Source organism: Furipterus horrens, unplaced genomic scaffold, assembly GCF_987537825.1.
Source record: "Furipterus horrens unplaced genomic scaffold, mFurHor1.1.pri manual_scaffold_11, whole genome shotgun sequence".
Taxonomy (NCBI): Eukaryota; Metazoa; Chordata; class Mammalia; order Chiroptera; family Furipteridae; genus Furipterus; species Furipterus horrens.
In genome coordinates, this window is record NW_028327181.1 from 82,687,787 (window position 1) to 82,714,646 (window position 26,860).

The window sequence follows — 26,860 nt, forward strand, 5'->3', positions numbered from 1 at the left end:
ATGTGTGATTTGAAAATACGCATACAGTTTTAAGTGATTTAGGGAGGTACCATTTTTTCCAATGTTTTATATTTATGAAAAGGTTTACTATAAACATTGTTGGACATGGCAGCTTTTTTGCTTTTTCTTTTTGGACCATTTCTATGGAAATATGAAAGCGTTACCTAAGGGAGGTGAGAAAACAGTGAATCAGAGCATCACCCCTGACCATTCCCCCTGCATACACATTCTGACCATCACTGCTGTTCCTTATAATGTGGTGAATCTCAAGTTGAGGCCAAGGTCTTTGATGCCTTTTTAGGACTCCAAGACTTGTTTGTTGGAATTAAAGTCTTTGTGTTTTTATTTTCATGTTTTTTTTAAAAATGTAACTATATCTGTGTCATCTGAACTACCTTATAACTGAGAACAGTCCCTGATCTTAGTTGTTCAGTTTCTGGGCCATAATATTTTGCCATATGCTATGAGTAAAGAATTAAGCTTTGGGGTAGAATGATGCTACAAGATGCGGTTATAAAAATATGTAGCCAACAGACACTGAGGGAAAGCAGAATGTTTCAAATGCTGAACTTGATGGAAATAGCTTCACAAGGCGACACAGCATGTTCTCCAGTCTCCAAGGCTCCTGAAGAGGGCACCACCTAATGTCATGTGCAAGGAGCGCGGAGTCTCCTGCAAGAGACACCCACGTTGACGTTCGGCAGAGCTGCTTCCGAACTGGCTCTCTACCACTCCCTCGCTCCGTTCTTGGAGGCACTGGCCCTGTGCCTTTCTGCTCCTCACATGTAGGAAATGAGTGAAACTCCCCTCACTCCCACCCCTAACCCCAAGCATGTCCCTCGTCGTTACTGAGAGACTAGATAAAGCAAAGGCCTTCACATTCCTTGGGCAGACCAGGTGTCAGGCTTGTCTGTGGATCGTTCCCGTTCCCTTCCTCTTTCATTATGGAGAATTCTGGCCAGATCGCTCAGTTTTCTAATTTATTCAACTGTCATTTCTGCTGCGCATATACTGAGCATTGTTTTTATGAATGACAACACTCCATTTGTATAAGGCTGAGTTCATTCTTTTCAGTGGATGTGCTGGCTGCTTACAGCTCTCTGAGGATATTAATTGTGCTATCCTGAAATCCTCTTGTGCTTCCTCCGTTAACTCCGTTTCATTGGCTGTAAACTCTTATGTTTGTTTTCGTTTTCCGTCCAGGTTTCTCCATATATATTTCTGTATAGTAAATAATTGTAGTTATTTTGCCTTTTGATCCAGAAATAACCTTTTTATTTTTCAGAATCCTGAGTAACAACAACTTAAAAGAAATTGATAAGGACTCATTTCGACGTCTTTTATTCCTCAAGTCTTTGTAAGTTAATTGTTTTTATTTATAATTTTTTAGTTATATTATCTATAAGATACATAGGGGTTCAAATTAGATAATCTTTACAATTTCTTCCAGCAATAAAATGCTACAATTCTGTAAGTGTGGATAGGGCTCCCAGCCTATCTTGAGCATTTATTATCTTCAATGCATTTTCAATTTTTTAATCATATAGACAAGATATAGGTAGGGAATTGTCTCCAGCTATAGAGGAAAAGTGGTAATAATGTCTTAGTACTTATACATACCCATATGAACCTTGTTATATAAGTGTTCATATATCATCTGCCTGTATTTACATTTAATTTAGGGCCCATGGATCAAATAGAGCCTAAGGTATGTTTCCATACAGCCCATAAGTTAAGAATACTTTTTACACTTTTAAAGGGCTGTAAACAAAAAAACAAAAAAAAAGGAAAGAAAAGAAAGAAGCGAAGAAGAATATGCGAGACAGACTGTCTGTGGCCTGCAAGGCCTAAAATATTTACTGTCTGCCTTTACAGAAAAGGTTTTAAAATGTTAATTTAGTAAAATGAGAAGCATTCAGGTTAACGTCAAATTGTCTCCTAAAGGACAAGAAAATATAGAACACTTACATTAATTTGAATGCTATTAACCCAGAAATTTTCAATAATTTAATCTAAATTAGATTAACATTTACATATCAAATGTTTAACTAAGTAGATGAACTATGTAAACAGTATTGTTATGAACATGTTAAGTTACCAGGAGAGCAGATTTGGTGTTCAGGATTTCAATGTTTAAAATGATGGTTAAGTGGTATACTTAGAAATGTCTACACCAAATAAGCATATCAGAAATGCCCCTAACTTCATTAAAATAAAGATCTCTCCAGCCTCCTTGCCAAGGGAGAAACGCTTGCCTAGTGATTCCGTTTACTTAGAGATAAGGAGATGTCCTTTGCTATAAGAACTCAATTCTTATTTTTTGTCCATGGCATTCAGAGATGTGTATGTCATTAATTTTTTGAAGGTAATTAATGATGCTTTTTAGCAAATAGATGACTTTTGCAAATATAGAAGGCTTAAGGGAAGTGGGTAGAAAGAGCCTCATGAGGCACTAAAAACAGTCCTTTGAATTATGAAACTTTTCAAGCCTCAGGGCATAAGCACTTTTGAATTGGTCTTCTGGGGTATCTCGCCATCTGGGTTCCAAACCTTACAAACAGGAGGAAGACAAATGAGGTAACTAACCGCTCAATAGATTAGGTCATTCATCCCCTCTGCTGTGAAATACTTTGTAAGCTAATTATTCCATGCCGGCCTAAGTATTCCCATTCATTAAAAAAGGCCAACCAACAAACAAGCTAAGAAAGAGCATGCCAAGCACTGTCGCTAGTATTGTAGGCGCAAATATGGGTAAGACATGGCTTCTGCCCTCTGGTAACTCATGATCTCACAGGGAAAATGAACGTGCAAGCTCCTACCACAATGCACTAGTACTAAACAGAAGACAGTGCTGCAGAGGCGCATAGAGGGAGCCATAAAATAATAAAACCACATTTCCTTTACAACACTTATTTTTCTCCCTCTACTCCCCAGCTATTTGTTTATTTTATAAATATTTGAGTTTACATATGTTCATGTGCCACTTTTAAACATGGTAGACAGTGCAGGTGAGCAAGACCTCATCCATCCTTTCAAGGAGTTTATGCTCAGAGGAAATAGGATGCAAAAATAACTGTATCAAAAAGAAGAAATGGTGATGGGCAATGAGAAATATGAATTGGTTTTGGAACACAGCAGAGGGAAAAGACACTTCAAGTTGGATCAGCAAAGATGTTACTAGAGCAATGCTGTTTGAAGACGACCTTGAAGGGCCCTTAGGGATCATCACACAGACATCTCGGATGGAATAATCTTGCAAAAGGAGCATGGGGAAAGGCAAAATACAGGAAAAATACCTTGAGTACCTGTAGAGTACAAGTAAAAATACCTTGAGTGCCTGTGGAGTACAGCTAGGAAGAACAGAATATTAGAGCCAGATCTTCTAGGGCTTTGAAGGCCAAGCCAAGGATAACATGCCAGGCTACCATGTTATCACACCTGTGCTGTAGGGCAAACTTTCGCCTGCAACAGAATCACTTGAAGAGCCCGTTAAAGCTCAAGCTCCACCCCCACAGTTACTGATTCAGTCGGTTCAGAGTAGGGCTTGGATTTTGCATCTTCAATAAGTTCCCAAGTGATGCTGGCCGGTACTGGAGAACCACTTCCAGAGTGTTAATCTGGTGACTGTGTGCAGGATGGATTAGAAAGGGAGAGACTAGAAATGGAAACACCAGTGAGAAGACAGTTATACTCATCTAGGTGAACACTGAGGGACTAAGCTGGAATCAATGGAAATAAGAGTAACTATAGACAAGAATGGGTGTTTTCAAATAAAAATCCAGTACCATTTTGGTTTTTTGTTTTCCCACCACCGTACAACTGAAGCAATTAAATTCATGGGTTATTAAAGCAACGTAAAATAAAAAATGAATTTCTGCTAAAACAATAGGAAGTATCGTTCTGAATTAGTTCAAAGTTCTGAATTTTAAAAAGTAGCAACTTTCTTTTCAGTTATGTGAAAAGAGATCTTTTATTTCTTCTGGTATTGAATTGGCCGAGAAAAACAGAACTAAGCCAGGAAGGTGTGTAAGTGTGAGGCTATTTCTTTTTCATACTAGAAATTTGTAATTAAATATAAAGATAAAAGCTTTCAGCTCATAATTTAAATTTGATGAGGCCACGAAATGTCATCTAATCAATTCTTCTCTCAGAAAAGATTATCTTCAAAATTTATCAAGATCTATAGTTGTATATTTTCTTTATAAAGATCATGAGGGTGAGATTGTTCAGGGAGGTGAGGGCAGGTTTACGAGCTCTGGAAGGTTCAAATCCCAATTCCTAAGGTTTAGAGTTTAGACTAAAGCTACGTATTCAATATTATCATTCCAACCTCTACCAATTATTTCTACTATTTAGGTATCTAATAGCTAATTCAGGGAATATTTCTCCTTTCCTTTTTTCTAGAGATTTATCTGGCAATAATATAAAATCTATTGGTAAGAAATCTTTTCAAGACATGCCTTTCCTGGAAACTCTGTAAGTTATAACTATAACTTCATTATGTCTAGAATTTTTATAAAACTTAATTGTAAATCTCTTTGTTATTTCTTTTGAAGTAAGATTAAAATTGTATTAGTAGAAAGCTACTAAAGTTATGTAGCAAGTCGTTTTTGTCTCTAGCCCAGACTAGTGTGAGAATTATCTCACAGATCGGAATGACGCATTCTACAGCAGTGATTCTCAGCCAAGGTGGTTTTGCACCCAGGTGACACTTGGCAATATCCAAAGACATTCTTAGTTGCCACGATTGTAGATATGCTACTGGCATGTAGTGGGCAGAGGCCGGAGTTGTTCAACATCCTACAGCGCACAGGACAGCCCCTGTAACAAAGAATTATCTAGCCCAAAATGTTAAGTTATGTAACCCTGTGCTAGAGAAATAAAGACCACTTAATGCAAGTTTTTTTCAAGTACTTACTGTTTTGTATCTAATGCACTGCATGTGTACGCATGAAAGCCTAGCTCATATGAGATATCTCCCACAGTGAGATTTATTTAATGCATAGAGGGAGTATTGAGGTTGTTTTATCATATATAAATTAGAATCACTGCCAAGAGATCTGAATTTTTTTTATTTTTTTGTTTTTTGCTTGTGTCTTCTTTTGAAGAAATCTTGGTGGCAATTCAATCAGAGAACTGAGCCCCGGGACATTTCAAACCTGGCATGGAATGAGGTTTTTACACACCTTGTAAGTGAAATAGAAGATAAATACATGTAAAAAGCTATGGGTAAACACATGATCCAGTGATTGGTGAGCTGGGTGTAAGCCCAGTTTGAACTCTGGGAAGTATGGCTTAAGAGCCATTCATTCTTCTCAAATGAGGAAACTAAGGTACAAAGAGGCCAAGGACTTGTCGGACTCATACGCAGGCTCTGCTTTCCCCAGCACTGACCTTCGGCGGGGGCGATAAAAGGCAGCAAGCAAGTATCATTCAAAGTAGCATCGTCCTGGCTATCCCAGCGGTGCTGCTGCTCTGACTTGTGAATGGTCCTTGAAATTCCACTTCTGAATTGAACTTAGATTCCTGCTCATGTGCAAAGTTTCTGACTGCGTAAATGTATGGAACATAGGACTGAAAGAGTTTCAGCTTAGCTCAGAGTTCTCCTCAACCATGGGTCTCTTAAACGATAAAGCAGGAAGTCTTCCTAAAAACCTGCCACAGGGCACATCTCTCCTCAATAACCCAGAATGTTATCTTTTTGAGAAAGTATGTAACTCTGAAGCGAATTGTCTGTGGCAATGGGAACCTTTGAGGTATGGGAAAATATGCTATTTATGTTAAGGTGTGCTGTGAAAAAATAGTCATAAAGAAAATACATCGCTGTAGCCTAATTCCAATTTCTTTCCTGACCACTCGTCAGTGGGAAGTGTGGGTTTTATCCCCTCGCAGCTCAAAAATTCTGTGATTTCTCAGTGATATGAGCAAAGCAGAATGCATATGTTCAGGGGCCTGAACAGGATTTTGAACTTATGGTGAAGATTGTCCCCTCCACCTGCCTTTGAAAAGACTGTCTTACCGTCTTATGGTTCAGAAATCCAATTTCCCACCGTTTCGGGTTAGATGCAGGTGTTCAGGGTGTGTCTGGCGCTGGACTGACAGTTCCTGCAGGTGTCCCATCTGTAGCAGCCTTCCTTTTCCCTGTTTAGTTTGCTGATCCCTAACTTGGGGAAAGAAGACTGAGGGTCAGTTTTCCTTTGGCGCGCGCATCAGAGCAGCAGGCTTCTGGGGTCCTCCCACCCAGAGGTCTCGGTAGTATGAGTACAATGTCATAAAGTCACCAGCTTTGCCAAGCATTGTGTAACACGGAGAGTTTCTTATAAGAACCTGAGTTTCACTATAGTTAGGAAGGCAGCACAGGAAGAAAAAAGGTTTCCTGGGCGCCATGCCCACTGTGTATCAGCACTGTCCTAAGTGCTGGGGGTACAAGGAAGAATTGGGCAGGGACTTTATCCCCAAGAAACTTTGATACTGGAAGGAGGAAGACGGATGTTGTTGGGAAGAACATAGGAGACCCACGCCAGCATCTCTGCAGCAGGGTAACGGGAGAGGAGGGAGACTAAGTGGGAAGTGGGGGGTGGGTTAGAAGAGATTCGTCATCCAGGAGGCACCAGCCTGCAGTTCTTCAGTTTCTGGGTTCATCTTAAACGACAAGAAAAGGTGTTAGAAATAAAAATACTCCTGTGATTTGCATAGAGCTGTACTGCTAGAACTAATTCACAGTTATTTTCAAAAGCTTGTCGCAATGCCATTAGTGTGTTCTGGAGGCTGGGCTCCTTTGTTTGGGGCCAAATCTCTGTTAGGGACAAGGCTAATTTGCTTCAGGAAACATCTGCCACAATAAGGTGTAAACTAAATTGCATCTTTTTCCAAAGGCAACTTGCCCAGGGAAGATGCCACCCCTCAAGTTGAGTCATTTGATCGTCTATACAATGTATTACTGGTATTTTTATACGTTGAAACGATACTTTTCTCTGCATTAAACAAGTTTGTGACAAGTTTGAGGTAGACTTATGAACTGAATGAAACTTAAGCTTCAGAGCTCTTCACTTGCATGGGTGCCTTTCAAAGTTTTAGGAGGCGCACTAACAATTTTCATATTTCTAGTTTGGCATGTTTGTATTTGGATTTCCCAGAACAAATGCTCAAGCTCCACAAAATCTTGATTCACCCCTGGGGTTCAGGTAATTATAATTCAGTAAGTTTCTTGAATGAAGTCTTTTTTATTTTTAAGTATATTTTATTGATTATGTTGTTACCGTAGTCCCAATTTTTTTCCCTTTTGCTCCCCTCTGCCCGGTACCTCGCTTGCCCCAGTAATCCCACCCCCTTAGTTCATGTCCATGGATCTTGCATATAAGATCTTTGGTTTCACCATTTCCTATATTATTCTAAACTTCGCCCTGTCTATTTTGTACCAACCAATTATACTTCTTAATCCCTGCACCATTTCCCCATTTCTACTTCTTCCCCATCCCAGCTGATAACCCTCCAAATTATCCCCGTACCTATGATTCTGTTCCTATTCTGGTTTGCTTAGTTGAATTTTGTTTTTATTGTTTAGATTCAGTTGTTGATAGTTGTGAGTTTGTTGTCATTTTAATGTTCATAGTTTTGATCTTCTTTTTCTTAAATAAGTCCCTTTAACATTTCATATCATAATGGCTTGGTGATGATGAACTCCTTTAGCTTTATCTTTTCTGGGGAGCACTTTATCTGCCCTTCCATTCTAAGTGATAGCTTCGCTGGGTAGAGGAATCTAGGTTGTAGGTCCTTGCCTTTCATCACATTGAATACTTCTTGCCAGTCCCTTCCTGCCTGCCAAGTTTCTTTTGAGAAATCAACAGATAGTCTTATAGGCACCCCTTTGTAGATAACTACTTTTCTCTTGCTGCTCTTTAGTTTCTCTCTTTATCTTTCACCTTTGGCATTTTGATTATGATGTGTCTCGGTGTGGTTCTCTTTGGGTCTAGCTTGTTTGGGACTGTTTGTGCTTCCTGGACTTGTATGTCTATTTCCTTTGCCAAACTTGGGAAGTTTTCCTTCATTATATTTTCACATAAGCTTTCAATTTCTTGCTCTTGCTCTCCTGGCACCCCTATGGTTCAGATGTTGGCACGTTTAAAGTTGTCCCAGAGGTTCCTCAGCCTCTCCTCATTTTTTTCAATTCTTGTTTCCTCATTCTGTACTGGTTGACTGATGTTTCTTCCCTGTGTTCCAAATCATTGATTTGAACCCTGATTTCCTTCCCTTCAGCATTGGTTTTGTGTGGATTTTCCTTCATTTCACTTAGCATAGCCTTCACTTCTTCCCTTATGCGTTTGCCGTACACAAGAATGTCTGTCAAGCCTGTGAGCATCTTTATCACCAGCGTTTTGAACTCTGCATCTGCTAGGTTGGCTATCTCCTCATCTCTTAGGCTGGCTATCTCCTCATCGCTTATTTCTTCCACTGGAGCCTTGATCCGTTCCCCCTTTTGAGCCATACTTCTCTGTCTCCTCATCTTGACAGGCTCCTGTGTTTGTTTGCCTCTGTGTCTTAGATAGAGCTGTTGCTCCTGTTTGTTGCAAGGGGTGGAGCCTGAGGTATTCATCAGTACAGGGAGACCCGTTTCACCACGTTGTGATGCTGTATGTGGGGGAGGGGACAGAGAGGGAACAATGCCGCTTGCTCAGCACCTGCCCCTTTTCCAGGCACTTCTCCCACTTCTGTATGGGACTGGCGCCTCTCTAGCTGTTGCCCTGCCCATTGTGCCCTCAGTGAGTGGGTCTGCAGTTGTTCTAGGACAGTGGGGGCCCTTTAAACAAGCAGGCTCTGCTGAGAGACCAGCAGTTTCTTCCTCCACTCCAACCCCCACCGGTTTGCACAGTCAGAAGCAATGAGGCTTGATTTTCCCTGGTGCCGGGACCCTGAGCTGTGCAGTCTGGCCGGGAGCGCTCCCCAGGTGTCCCTCCCTGCTTTTTGAAATGTGTGACTGCGCTTTCTGCCGGCCTGCTGCTGCCACTGCTGTTGCTGCTGCTGCTGCCACCACCACACTGCGTCCTCTCCGCCCCAGCTCCACCCCTCCTACCTGTCTGGATGAGTATTTCTTCTTTATATCTTTGTTTGTTGGACTTCCATGCAGCTTGATTTTCTGCAACTTCTGGTTGTCTCTAGTTTTGAGGTAGTTGTCGTCCTTCTTAGTTGTGGAGAGAGATGCAGGGTGTCTGTCTAGGACTCCATCTTGGCCGGAAGTCGTTGAATGAAGTCATAATATTACTGTTAAACACTCAATGCACTGAGCCACACCAGCCATGGCTGATGGCTTGTTTTAAAAAATTCTTTTAGCCCTGGCTGGTGTGGCTCAGTGCACTGAGCGCCGGCTTGTGAACCAAAGTGTTGCCGGTTCGAATCCCTGTCAGGGCACAAACTTGGGTTGCAGGCCAAGTCCCCAGTAAGGGGCACACAAGAGGCAACCACACAGTGATGTTTCTCTCCCCCTCATTCTCCCTCCCTTCCCCTCTCTTTAAAAGTAAAATAAAATACTTTTAAAAATGCTTTTATCTCACTTCAGTGATTCTAACGATACAAGCTCCATGATTTTAGGAAACAAAGGACTCTACAATGCAGAAAGGCTGTACCTCATCCAGGTAGAGCGCATTCACATTCTGGCTTGTCCGTGGTACATCCATATTGTGCCAAGATCATAGGCACTGAGAGGATCTGAGAGGAAAATCCAAGCCTTATCCCTGTTGAATTATTGACCCCACTCTTGAGAATATCAGTGAGGTAAGTCAGGCCACACGCTGAAGGCAAATTGAGCATTGATCACAGAGACACCCTAATGCTCCCCTTCTCTACTAACCTTGATTGGGTTCCTTTAGATAGCTGTGGGCAACTAAAGGATGCCCTTTTTGGTATGGACTGGAATCTTGGCAGCTTATTCTTGGGTTCTGAAAGGCATAAACAAGACACTAAAAATAGCAGTGAGGAATCTGTCCTTTAGGATCATCCAGGGGGGGTCGTTTTATTTGTAATAGTACAAAGGTTTTGAGATTGTCAAACCCAGCAGCTTACGATGATACTTCTCTTTTTCCAACTGCATCTTAGTCTTCTCATTTATAAGAAGATATTTTCTTTCTCTCAAAAGCATAGTAATTCATCCTCTGCCCCATGTTTCTTTAACACTTACATTTATTAGGTGCTTATTATGTTTCAGGCAGTATACTTGGTACTTTTAATTATGATACAAGTAAGATATCGTGACTAAAGTTCTTAGAATGGTGCTTTCCACACAGTAAATGCTCATCACGTGTTACCTCAGGCTGTATCTCATTTTCCCAACAACTCTTGTGATGCAGGTATCATTATTCCCATTGGAACTCAGAGATGTTAAACAACTTACCTAGGCTTACACTGTTAATAAGTGGTAGAGCCACTTATGAGCTTTGCAAGGAATTTGCTATTCCTTTTGGCCATTATGAATAATGCTACTATGACAGTCCCATACCTAGGAATGTGTTTCTGTGGACATGTTTTTAATTCTCTTGGGTGCATACCTGGGAGTGAATTGCTGAGTCATATAGCAATTATACGTTTACCTTTTTTGAGGAAGTGCCAAACTGTTGTACACAGTGTCTTCACCATTTTGTATTCCCACCAACAGTGTGTGAGGATTTCAACTTCTCCACATCCTTGCCAGCGTTTGTTACTGTCTGTCTGTCTGGTTATAGCCATCTGAGTGAATGTAAGGTAGTATCTCATGGTATTTTTGATTTGTATTCGCCTGCTGACTTCAGACATTAAGCATCTTTTCATGTGCTTATTGGCCATTTGTATATCGTTTTTGGAGAAATGTCTCTTTAAATCTTTTGTCCATCTTAAAATTTGGTTATTACCTTTTTAATGAGTTGTAAGAGATCTTTACATATTCTGGATATTCTAAATATGAGCCTTTATCAAAGATACGAGTTGCAAATATTTTCTCCCATTCTTTGAGTGGTGTTTTCAGTTTTTTTAATATGTTTTATTGATTTTACTGTTACAGTTGTCCCAATTACTTTTCCTCTGCTTCCCTCCACCCTGTGACCCCCCTCCCTCCAGTTGTACCCCCCACTTAGTCCATGCCCATTAGTTGGGAATATAGTTCTTCTCAACATCTTCCTGTCTACTCCACTCCCTCCTACTATGCGTCTTAATTCCTGCATCATCTCCCTCCCTTTCCCCCTTCCCCCCTTCCCCCTTTCCGCTGACCTCCCCCCATAATGTTCCCCATACCTATCATTCTTTTCCCGCTCTCATTGCCTACTTAGTTTGCCTTTGTTTTGATTCCCTAGCTTCTGTTGTTGGTTGTTGTGATATAGTTTTCATTTTAATGTTCATAGTTTTGATCCTCCTTCTCCTAAACAAGTCCCTTTAGCATCTCATATAACAGTGGTTTGGATCTCATGAACTCCTTCAGTTTTACTTTGTCCTGGAAGCACTTTCTCTGCCCTTTCATTCTGAATGAGAGCTTCACTGGATAGAGTAATCTTGGTTGTAGGATTTTGCTTTTCATTTCTTTGAATATTTCTTGCCAGTCTCTTCTCGCCCTCAGAGTTCCTTTTGAGAAATCAGCTGATAGTCTAATTGGGACCCCTTTGTACGTAATTCTCTTCTTCTCTCTTGCGGCTTTTAAGACTCTCTCTTTATCTTTAATTTTTGACATTTTGATTATAATGTGTCTTGGTGTGGTTCTTCCAGAGTCCAGTTTTTTTGGAACTCTCTGTGCTTCCTGGACCTGTAAGTCTGTTTCCTTCCCCAAGTTAGGGAAGTTCTGCTTCATTATTTTTTCACATAATTTTTCAATTTCTAGTTCTTCTTCACCTTCTGGCAATCCTATAATTCAGATGTTTGCTCTCTTATAGCTGTCCCAGAGGTTTCTGAGCTCCTCCTCATTTTCCTCACTTTTTGTTTCCTCTTTCTGCATTTGTTGACTGTTTGTTCTGATTTGTTGATTTGATCCCTGGTTTTCCTTCCCTCGCCACTTGTTTCATGTGTGTCTTCATTCATTTCAGCAGGACTAGCCTTCATTCCTTCCCCATCTTGATTAAGTCCCGCTGTTATTTCTGTAAGCTGTCTTATAACTATAGCTCTGAACTGAGCCTCAGAAATGTTATCTATCAGTTCGTCCGTTAATTCATGTATTTGCTTTCTAGTCAGCTGCATGATTGAGATCTCTATCATTAACCCTGCCATCTTGGCAGGTTTTTGCTCCCTGGGCGGGGCTGTCACACCTTCTATGCTATAGGGGGTGGAGCCCCGTGCATTTGTCACTACCAGGCAACCTTTCTCACCACACTGTGGTGCTTTGCATGGGGGCAGGGGTGCAAGATGGATTCCTGCCGTTCTCTCTCCACTGAGAGACCGGGTGCCTTCTCCTCCGTCCCCACGCCCTCTGGGCCTCACAGTCCGAGGCAATGGGGTCTGCCTTCCCTGGCGTTGGAATCATGAGCTGACGGGTTTGGTCTGCAGCCAGGGGTGCTCCCAGGTGCTTCTTGCCTCCCCTTAAATACGGGTGTCTGTGCTTACTGCAGTCCCTCCGCCCATCGCTGTAGCTGCTGCCACCAGCACGGCTTGACCTCTCCGCCCAGGCTTCGCCTCTCCTACCTCTTCAGTCGAGCACCATTTGTTTATAACTTTATACCTTGGACTTCCATGTAGCTTTATTTTCTGGAACTTCTGGTTATTTCTGGTTTTGTGGTAGTTATAGTCCTTCTTAGTTGTGGAGGGAGACGGAGCATATCAGTCTAGGCCTCCATCTTGGCGGGAAGTCTGTGTTTTCATTTTCTTGATAGTGTCCTTTGAGGCACAAAATTTTTTTCATTTTTATAAAGTCTAATTTATCTATTTTTCCTTTGGTTGTGCTTTTAGTATCATATCTAAGAAACTGTTGGTCTAATCAAGGTCATAGACATTTATCCCTTGTTTTCTCCTAAGGATGTTACAACTTTAGCTCTTACATTAAGGTATTTGATTTATTTTGAGTTAATTTGTACATATGGTGTGAAGTGTAGGCAGATTTCAACTTCATTATTTTGCATGGGGATACACAGTTGTCCCAGCACCATTTGAAAAGACGGTTCTTTCCACATTGAATAGCTTTGGCACCCTTGTGGGAACTCAATAGACAACACATGTGAGGGTTCATTTCCGGACTGTCAATCCTGTTCCATTGATTGCTATGTCTAGCCTTATGCCAGTCCCACACTGTGATTGCTGTGGCTCTGAATTAGGTTTTGAAACCAGGCTGTGTGTGTCCTTCCACATTGTTCCTCTTTATCAAGATCGTTTTAGCTATTCTTGGTCCCTTGAGTTGTCATATGATTTTAAAAATCGCTTGTCAATTTCTGGAAAGAAGTCAGTTGAAATTTTAATAGAGATTGCATTGAAACCATAAATTGATTTGGGGAGGAGGGTCATTTTAACAGTATCATCTTCCAATGCCAAACACATCATGTCTTTCCATTTGTTTACATCTTTTAAAAGTTTCTCTACACAATGTTTTGTAGTTTTTAGTATGTGAGTCATACACTTCTTTGGGTATTTCATTCTTTTTGATGCTGTTATAGCTGGAGTTTTTTTCTTTATTTCATTTCTGGATTATTCATTCCTAGTGTATAGAAATACAGCTAATTTTTGCATATTGGTCTTGTATCCTGCAACCTTGTTGAATTCATTTATTAGCTCTAATAGTTCTTTCCTAGATTCTCAGGAATGTGTCCCATGGTCTTCCAATTTCCTGAGCATATTTTGAAGCCCTTCAGAGTTTTTATGGATATCTCATTTCTCAGCTTTGATTTTTAAGTTTTTTTGTTAGGCTCTCTCTCTTTTTTTTTTTTTTTAAATTTGCACCAACTGTTATCTGTTGCCTCAGCGGCTGCCCTCTTAAAACATTTACCTGCAATTGTTTTCACAAAATTGCCCCTGAGGAGAGAGGCTTTTGGTGCTACCCAGCTCTCAGTCACGTCAAAGACAAACCTTTTAAGTGAGTCTTCAGGGAACTACCAGACAGTTCTTTGGGAATGAGATTGTATTCCATTCTGTTCCCTGTGGTACTGGGCATGTGGGCTGTTTTTCAATGTTACCCATGGGATGGAGAGCAAAGCTCTAAGAAGAATTAAAACAACACAGATCATTGATCTTACAGAAACCAATCACTTTTCTTGAATAAGTGTTCCCTGGATTCCTGCAAGTGTGCTGGTTAAATTTTCAGTTTAAAAACAATTGAGTCTTTTTTTTTCCAGTTGTATTTTTTGTTGCTTTTGTAGAAATGAATTTTCAGGTGTTCTTACTTCATAATTTTTACTAATTTGCCTACAACATGGTTTTAAACTTGACTATATGTTAGTTAAATATTTAATCGTGGGGGATGATTAGGAAACAGAAATAAAAACAGAAAATGTAATTTATCATTGAGGGTCTCCCAGATGGGTACATGAAATTTGAAAATCTATTTCTTTATTTAGTGGTCTCACAAGTAAGGTTAAATTACAAGTTATTTTAAACCCCTTTTCTTCATAGAAGTTAAACAGGCTTTGGAGTCAGAACTGGGTTCAATGCCACCTCTGCTTCTTACTAGCTTGATGACCTAGGACAAGCAATACAACCTCTCTGTGCCTCAGTTTTCTCATTTGTAAAATGGGGTAATAATAATATTTATCAGTAAGATTATTGTGAGGGTTACACTAACGATTCTTGAGAAGAGTTAAAAACAGACTTTCTTTTCTTTCTTATTTTTGTCTGTTTTGCTTGTTTTAAAGAGTCAAGAATAAAATTTATTTCAGCATTTGAAATACAAAATTTTGTCAAAAAACACATTTGTTCATTTTATTGAGATGTAGTTAAAATGTTATTTATTTATTAAACAAGCATTTATTAAATACCTAGAAAATTTTAGGCACTAACAGTCCAAGAAATTGACAAGTAAACAGGTGATTACATGAAATGTAAGGAAGCTTGTGATATAAGAATACACATGGGAGTATGTGATGAGAGTGTGGTTTTCACCAGTTCCTCTTAAGATTTATCCCTTCTTTGGCTCTAAAACCAAGGAGTTGGTCCTATTTTTATTTTTAACTGGGTGGTTTAAACTGGAATTTAAAAAACTTTCTGTAGATGAAGAAAAGCAACTTGAATTATGGAGGATGCCACAATAAGTATTTTCTGTAGAGCAACAGTTTCCTGTCAGCATAGTCACCTCTAGGGTTTTCCATCTGAAAGTTCTTTGGCATACTTTTTTCTTTGCTATCCGCTTATTTCTTCTTCTTCTTCTTCTTCTTCTTCTTCTTCTTCTTCTTCTTCTTCTTCTTCTTCTCCTTCTCCTTCTCCTTCTCCTTCTCCTTCTTCTCCTCCTTCTCCTTCTCCTTCTCCTTCTCCTTCTCCTTCTCCTTCTTCTTCTTCTTCTTCTTCTTCTTCTTCCACTTTTTCTTCCCCACTTTATCATTTAGAGACCTGGGTAGCTCCCCAACAAAGAATGTTTTACAGATTCTCTGGGTGATGTATTAGTAAAGACAGAAAATAATATTTTTTTAACCTTCTAGTTTTGTATGAAAAAAATGAATATAAACTTTCGGGGCAATTATTGAAAATGCAGATAATTTTTATTCTATTGCATTTTTTTCAGAATCCTCAGCCATAACCCTTTGAGAAGTCTTGATGATCCCTATCTTTTTAATTTGCCAGCATTAAAATATCTGTAAGTATTGCGACAATCTCTTGGTTCGTGAGATGATTTCTGCTCCTTTCTACTTTCGTCAAAGAGTTAGCATTTTGCATTTTGACTAAAAAGTCATAATTTAAATTATAACTGGTTTATTGCATAAAAGTTATTTGCACAGTAGCCCTGGCTGGTGTGGCTCAGTGGATTGAGCGCTGGCCTGCGAACCAAAGTGCAGCCAGCTCTATTCCCAGTCAGGGCACGTGCCTGGGTTGAGGGCCAGGTCCCCTGTTGGGGAAGCATGAGAGGCAGCCACACATTGATGTTTCTCTCCCTTTCTTCCCCTCTCTCTAAAAATAAATTTAAAAATATTTTTAAAAATAAAAAATAAATAAAATATCTTTCCCTATTGAAAAAAACAAAGTTATTGGCGCAGAAAAATGATTAAGAGAGAAAGCAGGTGGACAAGGCAGCCAGCAGAGAAAGGGAGCGCTGTTAAAGAACACACACTGATATGTAACTTGAGAAGCATGTAGAAATACCATTGATCTCAGAAAGGAAAAAGGAATAACTTGTACATTATGTATTTTTTAAAGAGTAATGAAGTGGTGGATGCTACTGAGAATTAGAAGTAGAATAATGGCTAAAAAAAAGTAGCTTGTACTGTTCACCGACATCATTAATTTGATGATGCAAATAAATTTAAATTTCTTCAAGAAGAGCTCTCTGAAATTATTATCCACAGCAAGTAAACTTTCGAGCTGGCTTGACAGAGAAGCCAAAACTGAAGTAAGCAGATATTAAGTGCCCTTTCAAGTACAGAACTTTGTCTTTGGGTTCATTTGATGCATGTTTGGACTTTCTCCTTCAGGGACCTGGGGAAAACAGATGTGTCACTCACAACAGTTGAGCGCATCCTCGCGCTAAACACTAATTTGGAAAAACTGTAAGTTGATTTTTCTTATATTTATTTTCACTTAGTTGTTCTTTTAGGAGGTTTGCCTTATTATTTTCTTAAGTCAGATTCTTATTTAATAAAATTCACTATTTTAAAGTATACAGTTCAGTGAGTTTTGAGAAATGTGTATTTATGTGCCACCATGATATTTGAGATACAGAATACTTTCATCATACCTAAAAGGCTCCTCATGATTTTTTGCACTCAGTTCCTCCTCCCACCATTAGTCCCTGGCAAGTACCAATTTGATTTTTGTCACGATAGTCTTGCCTTTTCCAGAGTCTCTTATAAATGAAATCATGTAAAGTGTAGCCTTTTGTGTTGGCTTCTTTCAGTTAGCATAATCCTTTTGGAATTCATTCATGTTATTGCATCTATGAGTAGTTCATTGCTTTTTATTGCCGTGTAATTTTCCAGTTGTGTGAAGATACCAGTCTGTTTAAGCGGTCATCAGTTAATGGATGTTTGCGTTGTTTCTACTTTTTTTTGGCCCTTCCGTTCTAAATGATAGCTTTGCTGGATAGAGTAATCTTGGTTTCGGTCCTTGTTTCTCATCACTTTGAATACTTCTTGCCAGTCCCTTCTTGCCTGCAAAGTATCTTCTGAGAAATCAGCTGATAGGCTTAAAGGAACTCCTCTGTAGGTAACTCTCTGCTTTTTTCTTGCAGCTTTTAAGATTCTCTCTCTACCTTTACCATTTAGCATTTTAATGATGGCGTATCTTGGTGTGGTCCTCTTTGGGTCCGACTTATTTGGGACTCTCTGTGCTTCCCGGACTTGTATGTCTATTTCCTTTGCCAGATTAGGGAAGTTTACTTTCATTATTTTTTCAAATAGACTTCCTTGCTCTTCCTCTTCTGCTTCTGGCATCCCTATGATTCGGATGTTGGTACTTTTGGAGGTGTCCCAGAGTTTTCTTATTCTCTCCTCATTTTTTTAACTTCCATATTTCTTCATTCTCTTCTGGATGACTGTTGATTTCTTCCTTATGTTCCAAATCATTGATTTGCACCCTGGCTTCCTTCCCTTCACTGTTGATTCCCTGTGGATTTTTCTTTATTCCACTTAGTGTAGCCTTCCTTTCTTCCCTTATGCTTTTGCAGTACTCAGTGAGTTCTCTGAGCATCCTTATCAGCAGTGTTTTTGAAATCTGCATCAGATAGGTTGGCTATCTCCATTTTGTTTAGTTCTTTTCCTGGAGTTTTGTTCTGTTCTTTCATTTGCGCCATATTCCTTTGTTTCCTCAACCAGGCAGCCTCCCTGTGTTTGTTTCTGTGTACGAGGTAGAGCTGCTTTGACTCCCTGTCTTAGCACATCTGTTAAGTTGTATGGGGTGGAGCTTTGGGTATTTGCCAGGGCGGGGCAACCCGTTTCACCACTCTGTGGCTCTGTTTGTGGAGGAGGGGTCAGAGAGAGGACAATGCCACTGCCTGGCTTCTGGAGGCTTGCTCGGCACTCACCCTGCTTCCAGTCACTTCACCCACTGGCACCCCTCTAGCTGTTACACTGGTGGTGGTTCCCAGAGTGGGTGGGTTTGAGTGCATTCTAGAACTGTGGGGGCCCTCTAAGCAGACTCGCTTGAGTGACAAGTGGTTTCTTCCGCCACCCCAACCCACACTGGTTTTTATAGCCAGAAGGTATTATGCTTTATTTTTCTGGTGTTGGCGCCCTGGGCTGTGTGGTCTGGCCTTGGATTGGGATCACTCGATCTTTATGCACCACACATGAATGTAGGACTGCCTGTTCTGCCAGCCATTGGTGCCTCCTCACCAGCACCACACAGTGTCCTTTCCGCCCCGGCTCCATCCCTCATACCCGTCTGGACGAATATGGCTCCTTTAAATCATTGGTTGTCGGACTTCCATGCAGTTCGATTTTCTGACCGTTCTGGGTGTTTTTTGTTTTGAGGATAGTTGTGATATTTCTTATGCTCGTGCAAGGGGCTGCTGAAGCATGTCTGCCTATACCTGCAACTTGACTGAAGTCCTTTCTCTGGTTTCTTAAGATGGAAGCCGCAGAAGCTGAGTATTGCTTTAGCAACATCCCACGTGTTGACATCTCATGTTTTCTGTTTCAGTCAGTTCAAAATAGTTTCTAATCTCCCTTATGAATTTTTTCTTTGACCCATAGGGTTATTCAGAAGCATGTTTTTTAGTTGTCAAAACTGTGGACTTTTTTTTTATAGATCTGTTAATTTCTGATTTACTTTCACTGTTGTTAGAGAACATATATTGAATAACTAAAATCCTTTTTAAATTATTGAAACTGACTTTATAGCCAGTAAATTCTGGTAATAGGCCAGAATATGGTCTATTTTGGCAAATCTTATGCATCCACTTGAAAAAAGTGTACATCCTGCTGATTTGGGGAGGAGCGTCTTACACACATCATGTAGGTGGATAGTGTTCTTCTAGTCTTCTATATCCTTGTTGATTTTCTATCTACTTGCTCTATCAATCACTGAAAGAAAAATGTTAAAGTATCCAATTATAAGTGTGGATTTGTTCGTTTCTCCTGGTCATTCTCACTTTCCTTCATCTATGTTTAAGCTCTGTTATCAGGTGTATAAGTTTCTAGGTAATGTCTTCATTATTTGACATATTTATTTTGATGAAATATAGTCTCCTTCATCCCTGGTAATATGCTTTGACATTGACTTTGTCTTATGGAAATATCTCCACTCCAGCTTTCTTTTGGTTAGTGTTAGCATAGTATATTTTCTATCCTTTTAACCTATGTGTATCTTTCTATTGAAGTTGGTTCTTGTAGACACATAAAGATGGCTTTTCCTTTTTTTATCTAGTGTGATAACTGTGTTAGACCATTTCCAATTAATGTAATGATTGATGCAATTACATTGAAATCTACTGTCTTGCTATTTGTTTTTTATTTGTCCCATCTGTTTGCCTGTTGTTGTTTTCTTTTCATTTGTGCTTTTGGATTGAATACATTTGAGTATTTTGTTTTCTTTGTGGGCTAAAAAGCTATAGCTCAGATTTTGTTATTTCAGTGATTGCTTTATGGTTTATAGTATGCATCTTTACCTTCTCACAATCTCTCTTCCAATGATATTTTATGGTTTCATCAATGGTATAAGAACCTTGCAATAGTGTACTTCCATTTGTCCCTCCTGGCCTCTGTGCTGTTGCTTTCAATACACTTTACTTTTACTTACATTATAAACACCACATTATATTTTGTGTTTAAATAATCAATTATCTGTAAAGATACTTAAATAATAAGAAAAATCTTACATATTAACCTAAGTCATTACCAATTCAAGTGTCCTTCAGAATTCGTAATAATCTGTATTTCCATCTGGTAACAGTTTTCTTTTGCTGAAAACGACCTCCTTTAACATTTCTTACAGTGCAGATCTACTAGTGGAGAATTCTTTCAGCTTTTGGATGTCTGAGAGTATCTTGCTTTTGTTTTTGAAAGGTCATGGGTAGACATGTCTAGCTTGATAGTTGTTGGGTCCCCTTCCCCACTTCACTACCTCAAATATATATATATATTTTTTGGCACTGGGAGTTTTGGCTTACATTATTGCCAACAAAAAAAATCTACTGTAATTTTTATCTTTGTTCCTCTTATATAGTGGTTTTATTTTCCCCCTTGGATTGATTTTAATATTTTCTCTTTATTGCTGGTTTTGAGCAATTTGATTATGATGTGCTTCAGTATAGTTTTGGGCATAATTCTTGTGCATGGAGTTCACTGGCCTTCTTGGACATGTGAGTGTTCGGTGTTCACCAATGGGAACGATTTGGGGCTATTTATGCAGACTTTTATGTCTCCCCCCTTTCATGGACTCTAAGCACACATACATTAGGCCACCTGAAGTTGTTGCCCAGCTCCCTGTGGCTCTGTTCATCTTTGTTGTTGGTTGTTTCTCTTGGCGTTTCATTTTGTATAGTTTGTATTGCTACATTGTAAAGTCACCGGTCTTTTCTTCCTCTGCAGTGTCTAATACGCCAGTAACCCTACCCAGTGTCTTTTTCTTGTTCTTTTCGGGTTTTATATTTATGTAGGCATTTATTGCATCTTTCCCCCATTACCATTTATCCCCCCTCCAGTGTCTTTTTCATTTAGACACTGTAGTTTTTAATCTCCAGCTTCTTGGAGCAGGCACTATTCCTAACAGTGGGTGATATCCAGTTATTCTTCTCTCTGATCCTTTCATGTGGTTCTTTTCCTGGGCTCAAGCAACTCTTCACACACAGGCACCATCCAGTACCTTGTTGAATACTCAAGAGATCTCTCTGCATATCCCCAGAGTGCTTGTCTGTGTACTTCTTTTCTTTCCTAGTATTCTGCTTTGTGCATTCCAGTCACCTTGGTTTCCCCAACTCTCATATCCATTCCTTAGGGAGTTAACTAGTCTCTGTGGGTTTTTTTCTTCCTTACATCATGACCTGGAAGCTCAGAGCAGTAAGCTAGAACAATGCATCAGAGGGCTTACTTAATTTGTTTCCTATCTCTTGGGAGTCACTGTCCTTCATTACCTGAATTTCAATTTCTTGAGAACTGTTGTTACATATATTTTGTCTGGTTTTTAAATTGTTTTAGGCAGGAGGTCAAATTGATCCCATCTTGGTCTAAAGCCAGTTATATTCTCCCCCCTGCCTCAATAATATTTTTTAAGTCTGTTTTGTTTTGATCCAGAATCTAATCAAAGATCAGGCATCGCATGTCTTGTCTTCGTTTCCTTTAATCTAAAATATTTATCTACCCTTTTTATTTTCTGTCTCTTATGACACTGGCATTTTGGATGTGTCTAAGATTGTTGTCTTATGAATGAATTGTCCCATAGTCTGGATTTGTCTGTTTGCTCATGATTAGATTCAAAGTAAAATATTTTGGAAGGAATACTACATAAGTGATATATCCTTTCTACCTCATCATTTTAAGTGGCTTATAATGCTAAATTTGATCTTTTGGTGAACATGGTATTTTCCAGATCCCTCCATTGTAAAGTTATTTTTTCCTTGGTAATTAATAAATAATCTGTTGAATGTTGCTTTAAGATCAGCGAACATTCTCCTCTCAACTTTTTACCCAATTGTGCCTCAGTAATAATTTGTGTCTGATCGATTACTACATTGGTGGTTACAAAGTGACACTATTTTTCTAATTTTATTATTCCTACTACATTTATTAGCTGGAATTATTCTATAAATACTAGTTTACCTATTTTCTTTTTGAGTATTATTGTGAACTCATGGGCTCTTCTTTAAATTAATTATGTTATACCTTATTATCATTATTCTTTTGAATGTTCATATTGCCTAGATTTGCCCAATGCAATCTGCTACTATTTAACCACGTAATGTTTTTCTTTATGCCCAGAGTAACTTCTAATACATTTACCACTCACAATTAGGGATTTATAAGTTAGGGACTTATCCAGAGCCTTCTTAGAAGATTTCCCCCTCCTAGTGTACTCTCCACCCAAAGTGAGACTTCTGGGCTGGGAGAAGGAGATACATCTGAATTATAACTACAGATCAGTGTCACCGATTCTAGTGCCTATCACCTTTAGTCTAGGCATACCATACCCGCTGCCATTCTTACTCTTCTGTCCTCCCCTCTATTTATTGACAATATTCAAGAGAGCAAATGGCTGCCCTGGCTGGTGTGGCTCAGTGAGTTGGAGAGTCTTCCTGTAAACCAAAGGGTCGCGGGTTCCATTTCCAGCCAGCCTAGGGTTTCGCTGAGGGTCCCGGTTAGTTTCTCTCTCACATAGATGTTTCTCTCTCTCTCTCTCTCTCCCTCCCTTCCCTTCTCTCTAAAATCAATAAGCACGTTCCCCAGTGAGGATTACCAAAAGAATAACCGATGGCCAGCTGATGCCCCCCAAACTGTTCAGGTGGGAAGCCCCCACAACGCTTCTTTGCACAGCCCTCTGGTAGCCGCTGCCCACCTCTTCTACCTGCTCAAATAGCTTTTCTGCCAATAATTTAATTTTCTGCCTTTCCCTTTATAGGATCCTCCCTCATAATTTGGCCTGCTGCCTCTGCAAATTCAGAGAGAACATTGAGAGGGTCAGCCAGAGAGTGAAATTACACTGCCCCGCTGACTGTCTGACACACACAACTTGTGGTGAGTCTGAATTGCCCAGTGGTAAATTCTTTCATTTTCATTTTATTTGTTTTAATTTTTGATTGATGATGATAAGTTGTTTTCCTTTGAAAATACCTTTCGAAGGTTCGTTGTTGTTGCTGTTTTTGTTTTTTTCTTTCTTTTTTAAAATTGTTGTTCTATTACAGTTGTCCCAGTGATGGTAAGTTTTTAAACAAATAAGGTCACCGTGTTATTTTTATTCATTCATCCAGAGTTTAACTCCCTATATTTCTGAGAATCGCTTCCTTGCTAAAAGTGAGACGCAGGAAAAAGAGAAAGGAAGGGGGCAGGGGATTAACAGCAATGAGCACACAGTGCGTGCGGTGCTCAGCTGGCGCTTTCCGTCCAAATGAGAACCTGTTGGTCAGTGGCACAGCCTGTAAACTGGCTCTGGATGCGTTAGGCCTCGTCTGTCCTTTGCCTCGTTGGACGGGTAGAGCTATGTTTTTATTTTGTTTGTTTTGCAATTTTATAAAAAGAGTACGAGTGATTGTATTTTATGAAAATTCTATTTGGGATCTGAATTTCTGGTTTTATTATCAGAAGCGACTACCAAATCCTTCTAATGGGTGGGAGGGCTCTTGTATTCTTAGACTGTCCAACTCTGAACTTGCTCTGAAGCGCACGGTTTTCTATCCACCAAACACTTGGGTGCTTTTAAGTATTTTTCTACAAATTAGGCTTATTCACACCATCTGATAACTTCCAAAATGTGCTTTCATGCCCAGATAGTGTGAATGTGGGTCTCTGGCAGTGATCTGGGGCACATCATAAATAATAACACTGTGCTACTTATATTAAGAGAGTGTGGCTCATTTTTCAAAAACAAGTTTTTGGCCTATTATATTACTCTCTTCTACCCCAAAGGTGGGCAGAGCAGGCATTTTAATCTCCTTTAACAGGAGAGTAAAAACAAGGTTAGAGAGTGTTAAGTGCTGTCACCTAGTACTCAGATCTCTGGCTTTCCTTTTGGGGCTCCACAAGCTCCCCACTTTGGGACCCTCAACTCCTTCTCTGACCCTCAGCTTCCACAACAATACTTTCATTCTTCTGGAATGGAAACCCAGTTGTACAATGATACACTTGACCTTCATGCAGTCAGAAGCTTTGGATGGTTCCCCAAGTAAAGCTGAAAATGTAAGAAAAGACATGAAAGGAAAGCAAAGTAGGCATCTGACAACAGTTGCCTTTTCCCTTCTGTATATTAGGACCCCAAAGTATTATTCCATAGATGTATTGAACATTCCACAGTGGCACACAACCTGCCAAGTCTCTTAACCCACATTCCAGATGCGTGCCTAAATTTAAGCACAGAGCAGGAGTGGACATAGAGTTATTTTTCTGTATAGAGCCTTTTGTTCTGGGGGCAGGGATGTGTAGAAGCAATGACCAAAGTAATGCTTTGATGGGTAAGTGGAGAAGGGCATGTCCAGATGAAGACCTGTTAGCCGTGGGTTTTAATCACGCTCACCTGTGATGGAGGCAAGAACACGAGCACACGAAGAGGCGGAGCGGGGAAGCCTCATGCTCCCTCTGCATCTGAGCAGGACAGGGTGGGGACCATGAACGTGAGGAATCGCAGTAGATCTGCAGCGAGTGTAACTGAGTGGGGTCTTCCAGCCTTGGTTTTTCTTCAGTACCTGACAACTGGCCCTTGGGGATCAAGGGAATCATCCTAAATATGGTTACTCTATTTCATGCTGTGGAACGCCCTTTAAAAACATACCTTTTCTCCTTTTGTTGTGTTGCCAATCGGGTTTAAGTTGGGGTTTATTTTTCTCCTCTCTGAACAACATTCCGATATTTGCTGATTCCCAACTTATTTGACTGGCATGTAGGGCTTTGGACTGACAAAAAGCTGTCCCATGAGTCCTTCATGATCAAAAATGGTCTCTTCTTTTTTGACAGATGAACCACATTTAAAAAATCCAAAAGGCTCCTTCATGAGAGGGTTACAAGGCAATAAGAATGCGGGCAGTGAGCTGACAATTCAGCCAGAGGAGGTCTCCTTGGGCCAAAAGGAAAAGAAATTGTTAGCCATTCTGGGTAAGCAGCTAGACTTTAATGATAACAGTGATGTCATTAGTGCACTACAGTACAGACTGCCTTATTTCTCGGAGATTAAAAAGCAGGTATAGAATCAATGTTATTACCATTCATTAAACTCCCTTTTTCAAATGTACAAGATGGAGGTATGCCCTTGAGTCATTTGAAAAACAACAGAGGGACCCTTCTTAAACCTAAATTTTACAATTCAAGTTACAAAAATAAATGGAGGAAACTATTTTTTTGGAACAGATTTAGTAAAAGATTTGCTCAGGGAACCAGAAAAAGAAGAGGTCTCCAAGCCAGAGGACATGAACAAATGGGCAAATGGAAAGACAGGAGCCCAGGGTGAAGAGGAAGAGGAGGAGCCACGTAAGGTAAGGACAGCTCCTGAGGCACGAGGCCTGGACAGTGAGTTAGTGAGGACGTGCCATGAAAGCACTGAGGTAGGAAGACCAGAGGCACCCACACTGTCTCTTGTCTTAGCCATGTGACTTTGGCCAAGACCCATGACAGTGATCTTCTACTTTGCTCATTTAGACAGTGGTGCCACTGTTCCTAGGGTAGACACCAAGAGGACCTAACACACAAGATAAATAAATTGCACAAGAAAATGCTAATACTATGATTGCATAACACATTAGATACGATATGCTCTTTAAGAACCTACATGAGAGGGAACCCCCCAAAACCCAGAATTGTCTTCTGGAGGGCGGGCCCCTTGTAGTACAGGTTTCCTCCACTAGGGGAGTATTCTAGGAACCCATCTGTAAGAGTGTACCAGCTGGTTTTGTTGTGAGAGGGTGTGTTAGGCATCAGTGAATTTTTTTTGGAAGACTCTTTCAACATATTTGATGGGTGATTTACAAGTGCGCCTGCGCACACCTTGCTGAGTGTTCAGCCGTTCTGGACACAAACGGCATGACCCCCACACCCCACCCTCCCTATTCACCCAGTCTTGCCCTGAGTGACTTTTTGTGTTTCCCTGGATGAAAAATTCCTCAAGGGGATTTGTTTTGCCAATGTGGAATCAGTGAAACAAAAAAACAGCAGAAGCACTAAATGGCATCAAAATTGACAAGTTCAAAAACCGTTTTGAGCAGTGGAAAAAAATGTCTCAATAGGTGTATTGCATCAAATAGAGAGTACTGTAAAGGGGACTGAAGTTTAAGCATGTAAGGATAAACACACAATATTTTTTAAATAAATTCTGGGGGTTTTGGGGTCTCTCCTCGTAAGCCATTCACCTGAAAGAGTGGGATTTTAGAGTAGTAGTTAAGAATAGTTAGCTATTCTTTAGCACAGGCTTAAGAATAGTTAATTTTTATCTTTTCCATCTCTTTGGTTTGTTTTTTAAAATTATTGCTTGTTTTTCTCTTTTAAGGTCATCAGAAATGTGCCAAGATATGGCTATAAGGAGATACTCCTATTAGCCTCTCCTGTTATCGTAGTGGCGACAGGCTTAACTGCAATCTTCTGTCTCATTATGGTAAGACAACGAACTGTTCGTTCAGCTTCCCAGAATACATTCTGTCTTTAGCATAGAGTCAGAACCCACAAACTGAAAATCAAAGCCACTTTCCCACCTACTCCTCCTTGATATTTTTCTTTAGTCATGAATGCTGAGATATGCTTTATTATTTTATTACACATTATATTCCAGAGATTTTTAAAGGAAGCCCACTCCCAGAGATTGTGTGGAACTGAAATCAAGATAACAAGCCACTGTACTATTTTGAGAACTTATACTAGGCCAGAGTAGACATGACAGCAAAATTTCTTCAACTCAGAATGGATGATGTTGATTTGATGTATTACCAATTACTCTCTTTCTACCATTGATTTCTTGTTGGCTGAACTGAGGAGAGATTTAGACTCTCCACCCTCATAAAGTTATGTCACCCTGGTCAAAAGGACATGGCTAAAAGATAAAAGTGTGATCTTGTCAATTGATTAGATTTACTTAGCGGTTTTCTTCTCCAGTGTGTAAAAAGCATGGTGTAAATAGGTTCAGTTAAAACATAGCAAACTAAATCCTGTATCAGGCCTCTCTA

The 26,860-nt window shown here is 39.9% G+C and overlaps 1 long non-coding RNA gene across 1 annotated transcript; it reads left to right on the forward strand.

Annotated features, from left to right (window-relative positions):
* The first annotated feature begins 5,100 nt into the window (after nt 1-5,100).
* On the forward strand, nt 5,101-22,737 carry LOC149998630 (uncharacterized). The gene is made up of 4 exons (XR_016507222.1): nt 5,101-5,189; nt 15,644-15,715; nt 16,548-16,622; nt 22,624-22,737. It is a non-coding gene; the product is annotated as an uncharacterized LOC149998630 (long non-coding RNA).
* The last annotated feature ends 4,123 nt before the right edge of the window (nt 22,738-26,860 follow it).